We start from the raw sequence: 21,366 nt of genomic DNA, 5'->3' as shown, positions 1-21,366 counted from the left end.
GGAGGGAGAGGGATAGAGGATGAGGGGAGGATAGAGAGGAAGGGGCAAGGAAGGGAGGAATGGAGGAGTGTGATAGGGATAGAGGAGGGGGAAAAGGAGGAGAAGGGAAGGGAGGAGGGGGATGCGGAGCAGGGGAGGGGATAGAGATAGAGGAGAGGAGGAGGAGGGGAGAGTGATAGAGGAGGAAGGAGGGGGTTAGAGGAGGGGAGGGATGGTGATACATCCAGAACAGTCTTTGAAATATTTACAAGAACATTTAGTTCAATTTGGGGAGTTATCTGGGGTTTAAGGTGAATTGGAATAAGAGTGAGATATTGCCAATTTTGGAAGGGGATTATAAAGAGTGTAAAAATATTATAAAATTAAGATGGTCTGATAAAATTAAATATTTAGGGGTAACAGTCAATGCAAACTATCAGTCTTTAAATAAGTTAAATTATGTACTTTTATTGAAAAAGATTAAAATGGATTTGATTAAATGGAAGGATCTCCATTAACATTAATAGGTAAAGTAAATTGTATTAAAATGAATATTTTTTCTCGTATTCAATACTTATTTCCCTCAATACCGTGCTTACTTTCAAAGGGTGGTCTGGATCTTTGATGGTCACTGCTGCTTTCCGACGGCAGCGTTCCCTGTAGGTGTTCCCAATGGTGGGGAGGATTTTGCCTGTGATGTCCTGGGCTGTGTCCACTATCTTTTGCAGGACTCTACGCACAGGGGTATTGGTGTCCTCGAATAGACCGTGATGCAGCCAGTCAGCACACTTTCCACACCACACCTCTGTAGAAATCTATTGTCCCAAACCTCCACAAACTCTTGAGGAAGTGGAGGTGCTGATGTGCTTTCTTTTTATTTCTAAATATTTTTATTAAGTTTATATAAGTAAATAGATATATACTGAAAATCTGTAAAATATAGAGATGTCAAAGAGAAAGAAATCAACAAAATTGTCTTTAGAGTAGATCAATAAGGTAAACAAAAACCTTACAATTTTATCCTGAATATTCTATTTTCTCCCTCATCTCTTGAACCCATTATCAAGCTGAAGTTTGATAATTAAAGTATCCCTTATACATGGAGTAATAGAATAAAGTGTTGGAAGACCGGTATTATATTAAAACTAGAGGTTCTGGAAAGAAGTCTGAGGGGGAACTTCTTTACTCAGAGAGTGGTAGCCATGTGGAATGATCTTCCGGGAGAAATAGTGGCGGCGGAGTCAATTCAATTATTTAAGAAAAGGTTGGACAGGCATATGGATGAGAAGAAGATGGAGGGTTATGGGCATTGTGCAGGGAGGTGGGACTAGAAAGGGGTGTTTGGTTCGGTGCGGACTAGAAGGGCCTAATGGCCTGTTTCCGTGCTGTAATTGTTATGTTATGTATATGTTAAAGGTCCCCATAAGTTACTGCCAGAATAACGTCTCTTTTCTCGATTTAAGCAGGAATAATATCCCTCAACCACTGAGCCTGAGAGGGTGGGACAGCATCCCTCCATCACAGGAATATCGCACGTCTGGCCAACAGAGAGGCCAAACACACAACCCGAGATTTAATTGGGGTCAAACGGATGTATCCTCTCCAGTAGTAGCAACAAGGGCAACTGGAGGGTTAGGTTCAAGATTAAAATGAAGGATTGGGTTTGGGAAACATCCCTCCAGTATTTTTTGAGGCTGGGGCACATCCAGAACCTAGGAATAATGGAGGCATCATCCCTTTACATTTATCACATCTGGATAAAGAGGAGGCAATTTAGCCTTGGATACATGAGCCCTATGCACAACTTTAAATTGCAACAATCACGGCACAGAGGGATGTGGAATTAACCAACTTAAAGATTAAATCCCAAACCTCATCTGACAATGAGAGGCTTAAATCCTGTTCCCAGGAAGATTTAATTTTATCAAGAAGGGTAGATCTTAAACTGGCCATCTTATAAATGACATTAAAAATGTTCGTATCGGGAGGATTCACATGATGGAGTAGTGGCCGGTCGGGGAACACCAGCCCTCTCTGGAAAAGTTTAAAAAAAACACAGAAAACACAAAGGCACAAACATAAAAATTAAAATAAAGTGAAAGTAAAGGTGGGAAGAAAATGGCAGCGAAGAAAGAAAAGTCGAGAGCAACGGGAAGAAGAGAAGAAGAAAAGACATCGGAAGAAGATGGTGAAGGCCTTACCTGTCCGAGGAGGCCCGCCGCGGAGAGAGAAGCCCACTCCCTCAGGTCAGTCGAAGTCCCGAGCTCGGGACTACAAAAATGGCTCGCGGAGCCAAGCAAAAGTGCGCATGACAAAAAAAACACTGACGGGAGGGGGGACCAGCTGAGGAGTCGATCTCCACAGCTGAGGATGACAGCTACAGCACAACAACAGAAAGAGAACATAGAAAACAACGAGAACAAGAAAGAAGAGAGTAAAAAGAAAACAAGGAAACAACAGATGACCAACCCAGAGGAGGAAGAAGAAGAAGAAGAACATAGAGAAATGGAAGAAGAAGGGAAAGGCAAGACAATGGATATATTTTTTTAAAAGAATATATGGAATCAGTAAAAGAATGGCAATCACAAGAATTTAGTGAAATAAAAAGAAGAATTAAAAGTACAGAAGAAAAAATGAATAGATTAGAGATGGTCATTCAGATATAGGAAAAAGAGTGGACAAGGTGGAAGAACGAGAAACAGCCGTAGAAATGGAAGTAGAGGACTTAAAAAAGAAATTAGAAGAATTTAATAAAAAAGTTAAAGAGACACAAGAGCTGTTAGCTCAGAAAATAGATATAATGGAAAATTATAACAGAAGAAATAATATAAAGATAGTGGGCCTTAAGGAAGATGAAGAAGGCAAGAATATGAGAGAATTTATAAAAGATTGGATCCCCAGGGTCCTGGGAAGACCAGAACTACAGGAAGAAATGGAAATAGAAAGGGCACATAGAACATTAGCCCCTAAACCACAGCCACAACAAAAACCAAGATCCATTTTGGTAAAATTCCTAAGATATACAACAAGAGAAAATATATTGGAGAAAGCAATAAAGAAAATAAGAGAAGACAAAAAGCCACTGGAATACAAAGGTCAAAAATTTTTTTCTATCCAGACATAAGTTTTGAACTCCTGAAGAAGAGAAAGGAGTTTAATACAGCAAAAGCGATCCTATGGAAAAAAGGATAAAAATTTATGCTAAAGTACTCTGCGGTACTTAAAATAGTTATTCCAGGGCAGCAAAACAGACTATTCTCGGATCTGGAGGAAGCACGAAAATTTGCAGAAAAACTACAAAACAGACAGAGAGATGAAGACATGTAACGAGAGCAAAAATGACCACGAACTATACTACACAAAAGAGTCTGGAAAAACAACCAACTGAAAAACCTCACAAAGATAAGCGTATACAGAGCCGTTGTCATACCCACACTCCTGTTCGGCTCCGAATCATGGGTCCTCTACCGGCACCACCTACGGCTCCTAGAACGCTTCCACCAGCGTTGTCTCCGCTCCATCCTCAACATCCATTGGAGCGCTTTCATCCCTAACGTCGAAGTACTCGAGATGGCAGAGGTCGACAGCATCGAGTCCACGCTGCTGAAGATCCAGCTGCGCTGGATGGGTCACGTCTCCAGAATGGAGGACCATCGCCTTCCCAAGATCGTGTTATATGGCGAGCTCTCCACTGGCCACCGTGACAGAGGTGCACCAAAGAAAAGGTACAAGGACTGCCTAAAGAAATCTCTTGGTGCCTGCCACATTGACCACCGCCAGTGGGCTGATAACGCCTCAAACCGTGCATCTTGGCGCCTCACAGTTTGGCGGGCAGCAACCTCCTTTGAAGAAGACCGCAGAGCCCACCTCACTGACAAAAGGCAAAGGAGGAAAAACCCAACACCCAACCCCAACCAATCAATTTTCCGCTGCAACCGTGTCTGCCTGTCCCGCATCGGACTTGTCAGCCACAAACGAGCCTGCAGCTGACGTGGACTTTTTACCCCCTCCATAAATCTTCGTCCGCGAAGCCAAGCCAAAGAAAAAGAATATGGGTATATATATAATATATATATATATATATATATATATTATATATATATATATGTGTGTGTGTGTGTATGTATATATATATATATATATATATGTGTACATGAGTGTATCCATTTTAAAAGAAAATATATAGAGTATAGATAAGAATTAATAAGGGAAAGAAAGGGAAGACAGGAAGTAAGCAGGGAATTAAGAGAGTGACCTTTGTTATATATGAAAATTAAAATCTTTTCTGGGGAGGCTGGGTGGGGAGGAGTTACGGTCACTGCGAAATCAGTTGACGCTTGCGAGTGAATTCGCAAATCCAAATGAAGAGGGGAGATGTGGTTGCCCGACAAGGGATAAAGGGCAACTCAGGAAGGGGAAGGGATAGTGGGGTTAAAGAAATTTTAGATAGGAGAATAAGGGAAATGTTTGATGTTTTAGAAATGTTGTCTTAATAAGTGTTCAAAACAAAAAAGCAGAAATGGATAAGAAGGAAAGGTGATGATGAGGAAACGGAAAGGAAAGATAAACAAAGTATGAAATGGCTATGTTGGGAGGAGTCACGTGATGGAGTAGTGGCCGGTCATGGAATTCCAGCCCTCTCCCGAAAAGTTTTAAAAAAACGCACAAAACACAAAAGTACAAGAGTAAAATTTACAAATGGCTATGTTGAACTATATGACTTTAAATATGAACGGAATACATAACCAAATCAAAAGGAAGAAACTGCTAAGTTTACTGAAAAAAGAAAATATTGATATAGCATTCGTGCAAGAAACACATTTAACTGCAATGGAGCACAAGAAATTAAAGAGAGATTGGATAGGACATGTAACAGCAGCATCGTATAATTCAAAAGCTAGAGGAGTAGCTATATTAATCAGTAAAAATTTACCAATTAAAATAGAAGAGGAAATAATAGATCCAGCAGGGAGATATGTAATGATAAAATGTCAGATATATTCGGAGTTTTGGAATTTACTCAATGAATATTCACCTAACGAAGAAGATCAAAAATTTATGCAAGATATTTTTTTGAAGATTGCAGACACGCAAGGGAACATACTAATAGGAGGGGATTTCAACCTTAATTTGGATTCAAACATGGATAAAACTGGGAAAAAAATTAACAGAATGAACAAAGTAACCAAATTTATAATTAAATCGACGCAAAAAATGCAACTTTTGGATATATGGAGGAAACAACACCCAAAGGAAAAGGAATATTCATATTATTCGGGTAGACATAAAACATACTCAAGAATATACCTATTCCTGTTATCAGCTCACATGCAAGACAGAGTTAGGAAAACAGAATATAAAGCTAGAATATTATCGGACCACTCACCCCTGATATTGACAATAGAGTTAGAGGACATCCCTCCAAGAATGTATAGATGGAGATTAAACTCCATGCTACTTAAAAGGCAGGATTTTAGAGAATTCATTGAAAGACAAATTAAAATGTACTTTGAAATAAATACGGAATCAGTGAAAGATAAGTTTATACTATGGGACGCAATGAAAACGTTCATCAGAGGGCAAATAATAAGTTATGTAACCAAGATGAAGAAGGACTACAATCAGGAAACAGAGCAGTTGGAAAGGGAAATAGCAAATATAGAAAAAGAATTAGCAATGAAGGAGGACACAACTAAAAGAAGAGAATTGGCAGATAAAAAAATAAAATATGAAACACTACAAACATAAGGTGGAGAAGAACATAATGAAGACAAAACAGAAATATTATGAACTAGGGGAAAAAACGCACAAAATTCTAGCATGGCAGCTTAAGACAGAACAAACTAAGAGAATGGTATTGGCATCAAGGAAAAAAGACAAACAAATCACATATAATCCAACGGAGATTAATGAAAACTTCAGAGAATTCTACGAACAATAATATCAAACTGAAATCGAAGGGAAAGAAGACAAAATAGATGAATTTTTAACTAAAATTGAACTACCGAAATTACAAATAGAGGAACAAAATAAATTAACAGAACCATTTGAAATAGTAGAAATACAAGAGATAATAAAAAAACTACCGAATAATAAAACACCAGGAGAGGATGGATTCCCAATAGAATTCTATAAAACATTTAAAGATTTATTAATTCCTCCCCTCCTGGAAGTAATCAACCAGATTGATAAAACACAAAGCTTACCAGATTCATGTAAAACAGCAATAATTACAGTAATACCAAAGACAGGGAAAGATCCACTCGCACCAGCGTCATATAGACCAATATCTTTACTTAACACAGATTATAAGATAATAGCTAAACTATTAGCAAACAGATTAGCCGACAATGTACCAAAAATAGTAAATCTAGACCAAACTGGATTTATTAAAAAAAGACGAACAACAAATAATATTTGTAAATTTATTAACTTAATCAATGCAGTAGAAGGAAATAAAGCTCCAACAGTAGCGGTGGCTTTAGATGCAGAGAAGGCCTTTGACAGAGTAGAATGGAATTATTTATTCAAAGTACTACAAAAATTCAGTTCACCAGAGAAATATATTAATTGGATTAAAGCATTATATAAGGGGCCATTGGCGAAAGTGACAGTAAATGGATATATATCAAAACAATTGAAATTAAGCAGATCAACAAGGCAGGGATGCCCACTATCACCCTTATTGTTCGCGTTAGCCATAGAACCACTAGCAGAACTGATAAGAACAGAAAATAAAATAAAAGGGATAAAAATAAAAGCCAAGGAATATAAAATCAGTTTATTTGCAGATGACGTTATAGTATACTTAACAGAACCAGAAATATCAATAAAAGAATTACATAAGAAATTGAAGGAATATGGAGAACTGTCGGTATACAAGATTAATGCAAATAAAAGTGAAGCAATGCCAATGAATAATGCGGATTTCTCAAAGTTTAATCACCATTCAGATGGCAAATGCAAGCAATACGATACCTAGGTATACAAATAAATAAAAACCTCGGCCATCTATATAAACTCAATTATTATCCACTAATGAAAAAATTACAGGAAGACTTAGAGCATTGGAAAGACTTACCACTAACGCTAATAGGAAGGATAAACTGTATTAAAATGAACATTTTCCCAAGGATACAATACCTATTTCAGGCATTGCCAATACACTTGATGGAGAAATTCTTCAAGGAGTTAAAGAAAATAACAAGGAAATTTTTATGGAAAGGGGGGAAACCGAGGATAGCACTAGATAAATTAACAGAATGGTATAAACAATGAGGCTTACAACTGCCAAACTTTAAAAATTATTATAGAGCCTCACAATTAAGATACCTATCAGATTTTTATCAAACAAGGGAAAAGCCGTATTGGACTAGATTAGAACTAGATAAAATAGGGGAGAAGATACCCGAACATATATTATATAAATGGGATGAAAAATTGGTACAACGTAGGATTTCTCCAGTATTACATCATCTGCTCAACATTTGGAAGAAGATTCATGTAGAAAGGAATAAAACAAATTACCAACTACCAAAACTAATACTGACGCAAAATCAGCTAATCCCTTTTACAATAGATAACCTTTCCTTTAGAGAATGGGAGAAAAAAGGGATCAAAAGAATAGAAATTTGCTTTTCAGAAAATAAATTATTATCCTTTGAACAAATGAAGGATAAACATAATATAACTCACGATACAGTGTTGGCATACTACCAACTGAAATCCTACTTGAAGGACAAATTGGGAAGTAGTCTGAGGTTACCAGAGGGAAGTAATTTTGAATATGTGATTACAGACACAATGATAATCAAAAGATTTATAACAAATATGTATATTAAACTGCAAGAAAAGGAGAATGAGGAAACAAATGGTAAAACTAAACAAAAATGGGAACAAGATCTAAACATAAAGATAAAGAAGGAAACATGGGAGAAGTTATGTTCTGGAACTACGAGAAATACAATAAATACGAGGTTACGTATGATACAATATAACTGGATACACAGGCTATACATTACACCTCAAAAGTTAAATAAATGGGACCCAACAGTATCAGACAGATGTTTTTGTTGTAAAAAAGAAATGGGAACAACAATTCATGCAATCTGGACATATGAGAAAGTGAAAAAATTTTGGGAAGATCTAAACCAGATATTAAATAAAATCATAAAAAGCAATATACTAAAAAACCCAGAGATCTTCCTCCTCAGTAACATAAAAAACAAAGAATTTGGAATTGATTTGGATGGTGCGCAAAAAAGATTTGTTAGGATAGCCCTAGCTGTAGCAAAAAAATGTATTATGTCAGCCTGGAAATTAGAAGATAACTTGAGAATACAATAATGGTATATAGAAATGAATAAATGTATTCCATTAGAAAAAATAATATATAATTTAAGAAATAATATTGAAATATTTGAACAAATATGGGAACCATACATGAAACACAATAGAGAAAACCTACCGGGGACATTTACCACCTAAAATGACAGAAGGAGAAGGGAATGAAAAGAATTGCCTCAGTGGAATTTCTTGTTTATTTTTATTGAGTGACAACATTGTTTGATGGGTTTAATGTATCTTAGATTCTGAACTTTAAATGAATGGGAGGGGAGGTAGGGAGGGTGGGATGGGAAGAGGGGAGGGGGGAAGAAAATGACACTGTATATATTTGAAAAGGAAAATGTATGTATCTTGATCAATGTGGTTTATAGTGTGAAAAATAAAAAAAAATTTTTAAAAAATGTTCATATCAGGTACACCAGGTAAGTTTGATATCTGAGAGTGGAGAAAGTGTCTGATTTGCAAATATCTGAAAAAATGAGTATGGGGTAATTTGACCTTTTCAGAAAGTTGTTCAAATGCTGTGAAGCCATTATCAACAAAAAGATCATTAAACACTTTATACCAGTCTACTCCATTCTTGGAATGCAGAGTTGTGTAAAGAAGGTTAGAAGAAATGATTGGATAGAACGGAGCTTAAAAGAGAGAAACCATAAAATGCAAAATGTTTTCTGAACTGACTCCATACCCTGACAGGGTGCCTTAACCGGATTAGCAATATTTTTGTCTGAAGAGGCAGGAAGTGAGGACCCCAGAAAAGATGGAATGGGCAGTCAAGTCATTTATGAAAGTGAATGCAAAACGTAAGGTTGTGTATATTGGCCGCCCAGTAATAAAATCGGAAATTGGGCAGTGCCATACCTCCATTTCTTTGAGGTTTCTGAAGGTGAACGTTACTCAATCAAGGTCACCTATTCTTCCATATAGAGCACAATATAATAGTCTAATGAGTCAAACTAAAGATTTTAGGATAAAAGTTGGTGTACGCTGAAAAAGACATGAGTTTAAACAAAATATTCCTTTTGATAGAGTTAATTTGGCCCACCACAGATGTGGACAAAGAGTGACCACTGCGTTAAACTCTGATTCACAGGTTTTAATAGGGTAAGGAAATCTTCTTTAAAAAGACACTTGTTTTCTTCTAACTGTAATACCTAAATAAATATTGATCTTTCACAACCTTAAAAGGAAGGTGAGTAAAGACTGATGCAATATATTCATAGGGAAAAATATGTTTTATGCAAATTTAGTTTGTACCCCGAAAACTGACTAAATTGACTTCTAGACAGCTGCGACATGGTGTAGACACAACTATCAGGCACTCCTGCCTACTCTCTATTTTCACTTCATACCTCTTATTTTACAAGTGTTATATATTTGGCATCTTTCCCTTCTTTTACTCTTGTTTGCCCCAAAATGGTGACAAGAAGTGGAAAATCCGGGAAAAAGAAGGAAAAAGTGTCTGCTAGCTTAACATTAGAGGCTATTTCTGCTCAACTGGATTGACAGAGACAGGCGCTGGCTGCTGACCTCAAAGCTTCTTTTAGCTGGTTAGAAGTTAAAGTCGATCAAATCTGGTCATTAGTGGAGGAGCATGGCCAGCGTTTGTCATCTCTGGAGTTGGCTTCGGAAGACCCAAGCCAGCGTGTTACTGAATTAGAAGATATCTGCTCCAGCCTACATGAAAGTAACTGGAAGTTAACAGCTAATGTTGTTGACCTGGAGCAGACGGTAAAGCCTGCATATCTTGGGCTTGGCAGAATCTACTGAAGGAAGGCACCCTACAAAATTCTTCTTCAATTTGATTTCAGGAAGGACTTGCTCCCATCCCTGCTGGAGATCAATAGATCTTACTGCTCTTTAGTACCTAAACCAGCTCCGGGGCAGAGACCACACTTGGTTATCATTCATTTACCTCGTTATCAGATAAAAGACACTCTAATCTGAGAGACCCGGCAGAGACGGAAACTGGAATATTATGGTGGAAGATTACACTCCCAAAGTTATGAATCAGTGAGCCGAGTACAGGGAAGTCATGTCAGTATTACACAACCGAGGATTTCAGCCTTCCCTGCTGTATCCTGCACAATTCCATAACGTACCTTCCAGTGGACCCAAGAAATGACTGCATTCAGTTGAGGCCCAGAATTATATAGACAGTCTCGTTCCACATTGCGCCCATCGGAAATATCTCCTTGGTGACTGAGGCTGTTTGAATATTATTATTTTTAAGTGTTATAGTGTATTCAGGTGGTGAGGACTGTCTTGTCCTCTCTGTTCTGGTAGCAGCCCATTTAGCTGCTGTTCCCTCAGCATTTTCTCTTGTTTAAAATTCTGCGATGCATTCAGTTTGGGGGGAAGAATGTTGGGAAACTTGATACTTCATTTTTTTTTAGTAGTAGTTTCTATTTCTATTTCAGAATATACCTTTTAAAAGTATTTTTATTGATTTTATACAAATAAACATGCACAATAATAATGACAATTTACATAACTCAGGAAAATATAAAAGTGCATGTAGCTCATCTCAAAAAGAACATTTTATCATATCTAGGCATGCCTCGAAACCCCATCCCCAAACCAATGTTGAATGACTAAAGAAAAAATGTCCTTCATTCCTGAAATAAAACAGCAGAAATTAATATTATGCCTGGCGCTTAGGGAAATAATTCAGGAATGGTCCACACAACATTTAAAACATTGCATTTGAGTTATTAATTGAGTAATGAATCTTTTCTAAATTTAAATGGGACATAATGTCCCTCAGCCATTGAGCATGAGTGGATGGGGCAGCATCTTTCCATCCAAACAGTGTTTTACGTCTGGCCAAAAGAGGCAAAAGAGAGAGACAACATTTGATTGGAGTTAAAAGATCTTCATCCTCTCTCCGCTTGTACCAAAAAGAGCAACCAAAGGACTAGGGTCTAGTTTGACAGAGTCTGTAGATATGTTTTTGGGAGATAAATTTGGAAATGTTTGTTAGAGTAGGTCATATACAAGCATTTTAAAACAGATCTTATTTGAAATACCTGGAGCTCTGCTCCATGCTAGATGTATCGTGGCCTCAGAGCTTTTGCAAGAGCTTTGAAGAGTGCTCAAGAGACTTCACTAATGGATTGTTGTTTACCAAAGCAACAGATGCAAAAGCATGTCGGAGCCACTTCTTTCTGGAACTGTTGTAAGAGGGTCATGTGGTTTTGCAAGCAGAGAGAGTCAAACAGGCTTTTTCTCTGTGTGTGTGGGAGAGAGAGAGACACACATACATAGAGATCACTTCTACAGTGTTACAGCCAGCAAGAGCAACTGGGACTGCAACAGGACAAGCTGGCAAGCTTATGAAAAACCCCATCTGGAAGACAGCCTGGTCAAAGCCCTTGTGATTTATGCAAGAGGAGAGGTCTGGCTGTCTAATGTTTCACTTGGAATAAGGGAAACAAAAAGAAACTCTGTGATGATCTGAAATAAAGAGGTTATCATCTGGAGTACCCTGACAGGGCAGGTTTCTTCAGCAAGACACTCAAGTGGCTGATGGAAGTAAATGTACAACAAATCTCTCTCTGAAAACTGTCAAGAACCTTCCTGAGCGGTAACCATCAAAGCCTGGTGAACTTTATACATGTTACATTCTGTGCACAGTATAAGAATTGCCTGCAACCAGTGGACTTGGAGGAATGAGAAGTGAGATTGGACTGTGAACCAAAGAACTTTTCTGAACTTACACATACATTCCATATACGTGCGCTTAGAATTAGAAGGGGGTTAAGTTAGGTTAGGTAAGTCGATAGTGATAAGTTAAAGTGTGATTCTGTTTTCATGTTTAAAGATAATTAAAAGCAACTTTTGTTTAAGTAACCATTTGTCTTGGTGCTGGGTTTTGGGGTCCTCTGGGCTCGTAACACTAGATTTACATTAAGAATTAAAAATAAAGTTTGAAACACATCCCTCCAGTATTTTTCAAGGCCAGTTCATGAACAAAACATGTGGATTAAAGAAGCCTCTCCTCTTTCACATTTACCAAGAGTTGCAAGAGTTTGCAAGAGTTTACATCTGAATAAATACAAGATCATTTGACTTTAGACATGTGGGCCCAATGTCCAACTTTAAATTGGAATAAACAATGACAGGCACATAAGGATGTGGTATTAACCAGCCTAAAAAGTAAATCCAATAGTGAAAGGCTTAAATCCTGTTCCCAGGCATTTTTAATTTTAACTACAGGGGGACATCTCAAACCCACCAATTTATTATAGATAATGGATAATAAACATGTGCGAGAAAGTTGTAAACGAACAATGTTCACGTCGGATGCCCGAGGGAAATCCGGTATCTGAGATTGAAGAAATGCCTGATTTGAAAATATCTGAAAGAATGAATATTTGGTAAATTGAACTTTTCAGAAATGATGCAAAACTGGTATCAATAAAAAGATCTTTGAAATGTTCAACACCCAATTTGTGCCATTCATGAAAAACAAGATCATGCAAAGAAGGTTGAAAAAGATGATTGGATAAAATAGGACTTAAGAGAGAAAAACCATAAATTCCAGTGTTTTCTGAACAGCCCCCAGACTCGCACAGTGCGCCTGACATCAGGGTTGGCAATTGATTAAAGAGAAGGGAATGAGGATTCAAGAAGTGCTGGAATGGGCAGAGTTCAGTGCCATTGCTACCCATACTGGAGAGTCCACTCGGTTATGAAAATGTCACCAAAACATAAGGTTATGAATACTGACCGCCCTTGTCTCCATTCCTTTTAGGATTTTAAAGATGAACTTTGTTTAGACAATATATAAGACAATATAATTGAATCACATGAATGAAAAAACAATTTGGGAATGAAAATCAGTAGAGATACTTGAGATTCTTTGTTATTGTAAAACCCCAAGGAAGTAAATTGATTTTCCACAATCTTAAAAGGAAGATGAGTGGACCCTGACGCAAGAGGGAAATACTCACTTTTATGCAGATTTCATCTCTATCCTAAAACAGCGTTGGCCAGTAAGGAAGTGTCAGGGCTTGATAAGTAAAGCAGAAGATCATCTGCAAAAAAGGAAACTTTATGTTCAATTCAATTCCCTTCCTAGAAATCCCTGAAATGTCTTCATCCTCTCAAAATCAATCGCTAACGGCTCTAAGGCCAATTCAAGAAGTGATGGACTTAGCGGACATCATTGATGGGTTCCCTGTTGAAGATTGAAAGGTTGTGACTGTTGAAAGTTAATGAGAATTGAAGCCGTAGGACATGAATACAGTAGTTTAATCCATGAAATAAATTTTTCTAAAATCATAAATAAATCCATCCACTCCATCCAATCAAACAGTTTCTCTGCAACAAGGTCAACAAGGTAAAGAACACATTCAGGAAGCGCACTGGAAGGCAAGCACAAAATATCCAATAATCGACATATATTAACAGTAATTGTGAAAAATAATTGAAAGTGACTAATCGCACCATTCTGTGAAAAGTGATGGAATGCAAAGTATGTAGATTAGAGCTTGAGAGTAGACAGTACTAGCTAGTGGGCCCCTTCTCATCAGGAGCCCCAAGGATGCAAGGATCTGGTTCAGGCTGGTACAGTCACCTAAGGTAGTCTATAGCTAGTACTGCGCTTGTTTAATAGAGACATGAATATTAACTTAGATGCCCCTAAGGAGGGAATGAACTAATTAATATAACATGCGATGTATGAAGAGGGAGGAACTGAGTGATACCTGTATTGATGGAAGGGAGGAGAATGTTGTAAGGTATTGGGATTCTGATTGGAAGAAGGTAAATGAAGGTGGGGTGATGTTGAGCGCGGGACTGTACAAAGGAGTGATGATTCTAAACCTCCGGTGTGTCTCCAGACCAGGGACACCCGACTCTGCAGACTCGAAATAAAGCTGAACCTGTTCTCCAAGACTTTGTCTCCAGAATAGTGACTGTGAACACTTTATATTTCAAAAGCTTGGGGGCTCGTCTGGGATCCTCAACTCCCACCGATTGGCGACTGGCTATCAAAGAACGAGAAGGTGCACCCCACTGATTTCAGTGGTCTCCGATTTCTTTGCTTGCCATCAGCAGTTCGAGCGAGTGATATCCAGACAGGAGACTCTGGAGAACAGGACCTAGGAAAGCTCCGGTAGAGAGGGAGTGGAACAGAACGAAGGGACTCCGGTAGGAGGAGTGGTTCGGGCGGGGCATCTCTCGTGCACGAGACCCGGGTAAGAAAAATTGACTATTCAGTACTACTTGGGCGAGCGGGATTCTGTCAGGAGTGAATGATCTGGGGGAGTCACGTGATGGAGTAGTGGCCGGATGGTGAACTCCAGCCCTCTCCAGAAAAGTCAGAAAAAACAAATGAAAACACAAAGGCACAGAAATAAAAATCAAAGTAAAGTGAATATAAAGGTGGAAAGAAGATGGCGACGAAAAAAGAAAAGTCGAAACCAACGGTAAGAAGAGAGGAAGAGACGACAACGGAAGATGAAGGAAAAGGCCTTACCTGTTCGAAGAGGCCCGCGGTGGAGAGGAGTGAATGATCTGACAGGGATATGGGTAATAAAAGTACCCGAGAGAAGAAGGGACTCCAGAGAGGAGGTCCCGGGATTGACATTCCGCCCGATAGTCTGTTGGGGCGGATGTTAGGAAACTGGGGTCGGGGAAGGACCCAGGGAAAGACTAAGGGAACTATGATAACTATATGAATGGCAATAGATTGGGAGATGGAGAAGTGCAGAGAGACCTAGGGGTTCTTGTGCACCAGTCACTGAAGGCGAGCATGCAGGTACAGCAGGCGGTTAAAAAGGCAAATGGTATGTTGGCCTTCATATCAAGAGGGTTTGAGTCTAGGAACAAGGATTCCTTACTGCAGCTGTACAGGGCCTTGGTGAGACCCCACCTGGAGTATTGTGTGCAGTTTTGGTCGCCTTATCTAAGGAAGGGTGTTCTTGCAATGGAGGGAGTGCAGAGGCGATTCACCAGGCTGATACCTGGAATGGCAGGAATGACTTATGAGGAAAGATTGCGCAAATTGGGATTGTACTCGCTGGAGTTTAGAAGTATGAGAGGGGATCTCATAGAGACCTATAAAATTCTGGCAGAACTGGACAGAATGGATGCAGATGGGATGTTTCCAATGGTGGGGGAGTCCAGAACCCGGGGCCATGGTTCGAGGATAATAGGCAAACCATTTAGGACAGAGATAAAGAGGAATTTCTTGACCCAGAGGATGGTGAATCTGTGGAATTCATTGCCACAGAGGGCAGTAGAGGCAGCTTCATTGAATATATTTAAGAGGGAATTAGATCTATTTCTTCAGTATAAGGATATTAAAGGTTACGGAGAGAAGGCGGGGACGGGGTACTGAACTTTAAGATCAGCCATGATCTCGTTGAATGGTGGAGCAGGCTCGAAGGGCCGAATGACCTACTCCTGCTCCTATCTTCTATGTTTCTATGATACAAATGGCCTCAGACTTGGATTCTGGGGTCTTTGGTTTGGTGGCCCCGACTGGGGTCAGATGAAGATTGAATATGTCAGAAATTAAATTTATTCGTAAATGAAGGAAGCCCTCCAGACCTGGAGGAGTCAGATTATTCAGCGTGTTGGATCCGGGTGACCGAATTGTTTAAGGTCGCTGTGAAAAATGAAGTGGGAGACGTACCTCCCTGAGATCCTTTGAAGCACCTGCCCCCACTGTATGACAGTCAGAGGGGAGGGGAGGATCACCAGAATCCTGGTGATATCCCTCCCGGGGATCACCAACAGGGGGAGAGGCCGTGGAGGGGGGTAACTTGGGATGATGAATTCATTAAAAGCTCATTGAAAAGTGGCGCCTGTTAACTCAAGAAAGAAAAGAGATAGGCTTGCAGGTTGCCAAACTAACGCTGTAAAACTTGCAGAAGGGGGGACAGTAAACCTGTGGATGTTCTCCAGAAAGAATGTGCACATAGAAAGGAGCAGGACAGGAAAAATCAGGAAAGGAAAAAAGCTAAAAGTAGGCAGGAGAAGCCTCCTGCACAAGAGGATAAACAAAGACTACGTAGTCAAATGGAAGTCCTAAGGCTGATGTGGGAAAGTGGGACATTTCAAACAGGAATGTCCCGAATTAAAGAGGAAAAGGGAAGCGATCCCTCTGATGACTTTTGGGGAGGATTAAAGTGATCAGGGGCTTCCTCCAGGTGGGACCCAACAAAGAGGATGCCGTTTTTCTGGTGGACACAGAGGCCACTAGATCATCATTAAACGTTATACTGGAGGGAGTTAGATTCACTAGTCCACAATTAAAGGTATCGGGAGTAGGGGGGAGAGTCATGAAGACCCCTCTTATCAAGGGGGTCTGTGTGAAGTATCAAGACAGGGAGGCAATTGAAGACCTGATTCTGGTTCCTCAAGCTGGGATGAATCTGCTGGGACGAGATCTGCAAATTAGACTAGGAGTCAGTACGCTCCAGTGGAAGGATGTATAATGGTGAAATTGTACCTGTTGAGGGAAGAGGATATCCAGGACACTGAGGACTGTGTCTGGGCCGGAGAGGAAAACAGGGGAGGACTGCAAATAACCCCACTCAAAATAACCCTAAAGGAGGGGTTCCAGCCAGTACGGGTGAAACAGTATCCTATTTCGGTAGAAGGATGAAGAGGCCTTCAGCCGGTTATTGAAAATTTGCTGCGAGAAAGTTTGACGGCTAGAAAGTCGCATGTCCCCTATAACACCCCTGTCGTCCCTGAACAGAAAATGGATGGGACTTTCCGCTTGGTCCAGGATCTACGAGAATTAAATAAGATTGTTCAGACACGACATCCAGTCGTCCCAAACCCCTATAACATATTGAATAGAATTTCCCCGGAACACCCACATGGCCTGTTTCCGCTCCGTAAAGGGTTATATGAGTGGTTTAGTGTTGTAGATTTGAAAGATGCTTTTTGGAGTTGTCCCTTGGATGAGAATAGTCAGGACTTGTTTGCAATCGAGTGGGAGGACCCTCACTCGGGAAGAAAACAGCAGTATCGATGGACAGTCCTCCCCCAAGGGTTTACAGAATCCCCAATCTATTTGGACAAGTTTTAGAGCAAGTATTAGAAGAGACCCCAAGCACGACAGGAACACAGTTAATACAGTATGTAGACGACCTGTTGATTTCTGGAACAAAGGAAAATGAAGTTTGTAAATCCACCACTGAGTTGCTAAACTTCTTGGGAGAAAAACGGTTAAGAGTTTCTAAGAACAAACTGCAATTTGTTGAACAGGAAGTAAGGTATTTGGGGCACTTGATTAGTCAAGGGAAAAAGAGAATCGGACCTGAACAAATTGCTGGTATCACCGGTCTGCCTATACCTGAAAATCAGAAGGAGATAAGGAAGTTCCTTGGATTAATCAGGTATTGCCGACTGTGGATCGATAAATATACACAGAAAGTCTGATTCTTAGATGAAAAACTGGGAAGTGAAAAAGAAAACGTGGAGTGAAACCTAAAGGATCAGCAGGAATTTAATCACTTGAAGAAAGACTTGATTAATGATCCGGTCCTGGCTTTGCCTGATATTGGGAGGGCTAGCTCAGAAAAGAGGAGGCCAGAGGCAACCTGTGGCATTCCTCTCAAAAATGTTGGACCCGGTATCATGAGGTGGCCAGAAGGCATTCAAGCAGTAGCAGCCACGGCAGTATTAGTGGAAGAAAGCCAAAAATTTACCTTTGGAGGGAGTCTGGTTGTATTCGCTCCCCACACTGTCAGAATCATTTTAACTCAGAAGTCTCACAGATGGTTGACAGACTCGAGAATTTTAAAGTTTGAGGCAATCTTAATGGAAAAAGATAACTTAACTATTTGTACAGATAAAAGTCTGAACCCTTCACAGTTGCTGTACTCGTCAGGAGAAGATAAAGAACCAGAGGACTCAGGGCATGGCTGTAGCGAGGTGGTCAAGCTGCAAACGAAAAGTCGAGATGACTTAGAAGAGGAGCCCCTCTCAGACGGACAATGTGGTTCATAGATGGATCGTCAAGCTGTATAGATGGAAAGAGATACAGTGGATATGCTATCGTTGATGGAGTTACTGGAACTGAAGTAGAAACTGGGCATCTGTCCGGCAGCTGGTCCGCTCAGGCCTGCGAGTTGAATGCCCTAATGAGAGCCCTGGAACTGTTGGAAGGGCAGGAAGGTACCATATATACAGATTCGAAATATGCGTTTGGAGTGGTACACACATTTGGGAAAATTTGGAAAGAACAGGGGATGATAACAGCAAGAGGAAAAGAATTAGCTCATGAGCAACTAATTGAAAAGACTTTAGAAGCATTAATCAAACCAGAAAGAATTGCCATAGTACATGTACCAGGACATCAGAAGGGGAACTCACCGATAGCTCTTCTCAGAATTCGGACAGCCCCACGACAATATCCCCTTACGAGATGTTATTTGGACTCCCATATTTGGGGCGGGTAGAAGGAATGCCTACAGTTGAAAGTTATGATGTGTTTTTAAGGAACTATTTACTGGCAGTCTCTCGTTCTCTTGCAGATTTAAAAGCTAAGGGTCTGCTGGCACAGAGCCCTCCTCTGGATTTCTCTGTCCACTCTGTGAATGTTGGTGACTGGGTCCTGATCAAATTGTGGAAAGAAGACAAGCTTCAGCCCCGGTGGAACGGACCATATCTGGTACTTTGACCACAGAAACAGTGGTCCGAACAAAGGAAAAGGGGTGGACACACACTTCAAGAATAAAGGGACCACCACCAACCACAGAGGGAAAGAAGGGACAGAAAAGAAAACTACAATAATGAAATTTTTACGCTTTCTATCTCAATTTGTACTTCTACATATCATAGTTTTGCGAGTTGAACCTAAGAACTCTTTTATCTCTCTATGTACTAATTATGCTAAGAAACAAAATCAAACAGATTATTGGGTATGTGTGAAAATACCACACCATGGCAAGTCAGGAGTCCCCTTAGTAGCAGTCCCTCTCTCCCTACACGAATTATATACCTTGCCCAGCAACAGTGATCCAACCACTGAAGATAAATACAAAGGGTGGTCGATACGACCAGAACCAACAAAGTCACCAACTACTCAGTCTGGAGAGTTGCTTCCTTTTGAGGAGCCAACTAGGAGTTTCCAATTGCATGCAGAATTGGATCGTCACACGACTGCGAATCCAGCAGCCTGTAAATGGCACATATTGGGCGTGTGGACATATTGGGTGTGTGGATGTAAAATTTATTAATGGTTACCCAGGGAAAAGGAATGTTGGAATCGGACAAAAGGGTTTAAATTGACCCGTACACCTAAAGGTTGGAGTGGACGTTGTTACCTGGCCTATTTAATTCCCCATGTCCATGTTCTTAACCAGCTACCTGTATTAGTCTCATCCCATGGGCAAAGCAAAAGAAGGGTGACTGAAGGCGATCGTCTCATGTGGATGTTTTTCCTGAATAGTAAATGATACTGACCTGGTGCTTGGGGAAGTCCAATCCCAAGTCTGGGCAATAACTACAGAAATAGCCGCCATGCGACTTACAGTCCTCCAAAAACGCATGGCCCTTGATTTTATTTTAGCAGAGAGAGGGGGGACTTGTGCTTTAATTGGCTCTGAATGTTGCACATACATCCCAGATGAATCAGCTAATATCTCGGATTTGGCAGTCCATATTAAAAAGTATAGAGAGAAGATTCGGGAGGCTAGAGACAAAGAGAAAAAAGGTGTATGGGGTGATTGGACATGGAGAGAATGGAATTTCGGAGGTTGGGGGCCATGGTTAATGCACCTTGCTATATATGGTTTAATGATTCTCATGGCTTATTTATTGGATTAGCCATCCTACGATGTATTTTTATAAAACCAATCTGATCTTCAGAAATGATTGATGGTAAAATATTCTCCAGTCTACAAGCCAAAACTTTAGCCAAAAATGTTAACATCAACATTTAATAAAGAAATTGGCCTGTAGGAGGAGCACTCAGTTGGATCTTTACCTTTCTTTGTAATAAGAGTAATACCAACCTGAACTGAATGATGCTGGAAGTTTACCTTCCTTAAACAAATCAAGCACAGAACTTAAATAAGGTGAGAGCAAAGATGAAAATGATTTTAAAAATTTCACAGGAAACCTGGCAGGACCTGGTGACTTTCCAAATTGCAGAGAAGAGTTAGCCGCAGTGATGTCTACTTGTGATGTAGGTTCATCTAATTTCATTTTGTTATCTGGAGAAAACATGGGAATGTTTAAACATTTTTTAAAAATTCTCCATCAAATTATCATTTGTAAATTCAGAAGTGTAAAGTCGGGAATAAAAATTCCTGATTGTGTCATTAATCTTGGACTGATTCGAAACAACATGACCACCCTCCATTTTAATTCTTGTAATTTGCCGTATACTTCAAATCCTCTCAACTGATTAGCTAACAACTTACCAGATTTATTACCGTGGATATAGAACAGACTCAGGGGGCAAATGATCTCTTATACCGTGAATATGAAAAGAAGGGCTAATAAAGAATGTTTGTAATTAGTTAATCAAATTAAAGAAATCACTATCAATTCACTCAAGTTAGAAATCCAGAACGATATAAAAAGTTAAGTGGAACTTCAAATGAAATTTGACCTCCTTACAACACATCCAATTGAATGCCAACTTTTGAAAAGTTCTGTGTTTGATTTGTTTAAGGAAGGTAAACTTCCAGCATCATTCAGTGAAGCTGGTATTACTCTTAGGTAAAGATCCAACTGAGTGCTCCTCCTACAGGACAATTTCTTTATTAAATGTTAACATTTTGGCTAAGGTTTTGCCCTGTAGATTGGAGAATACATGACCATCTATTATATCTAAGGATCAAATCAGCTTCATTAAAAATCGTTACTCTTATTTCAATATACGTCACTTATTTGACATTTTATACTGACCCTTGGGTGAGGTTCCTGAACATGTCCTTTCTTTAGACGTGGAGAAAGCATTTGACTGTGTGGAGTGGAGGTATTTATTTACAATGTTAGAAATATTTAATTTTGGTCCAAGTTTTATTACATGGATAAGATTACTGTAGTTGTGCCCTATTGCTT

The 21,366-nt window shown here is 39.6% G+C and overlaps 1 long non-coding RNA gene across 1 annotated transcript; it reads left to right on the top strand.

Annotated features, from left to right (window-relative positions):
- Positions 1-209: 209 nt before the first annotated feature.
- LOC138737259 (uncharacterized) lies at positions 210-20,185 on the top strand. Its single transcript, XR_011340859.1, has 3 exons — positions 210-506; positions 9,355-9,429; positions 18,828-20,185. It is a non-coding gene; the product is annotated as an uncharacterized lncRNA (long non-coding RNA).
- Positions 20,186-21,366: the final 1,181 nt, after the last annotated feature.

This window comes from Narcine bancroftii, chromosome 6 (assembly GCF_036971445.1).
Source record: "Narcine bancroftii isolate sNarBan1 chromosome 6, sNarBan1.hap1, whole genome shotgun sequence".
NCBI classification, from domain to species: domain Eukaryota; kingdom Metazoa; phylum Chordata; class Chondrichthyes; order Torpediniformes; family Narcinidae; genus Narcine; species Narcine bancroftii.
This window is presented reverse-complemented; position numbering and strand designations above follow the sequence as displayed.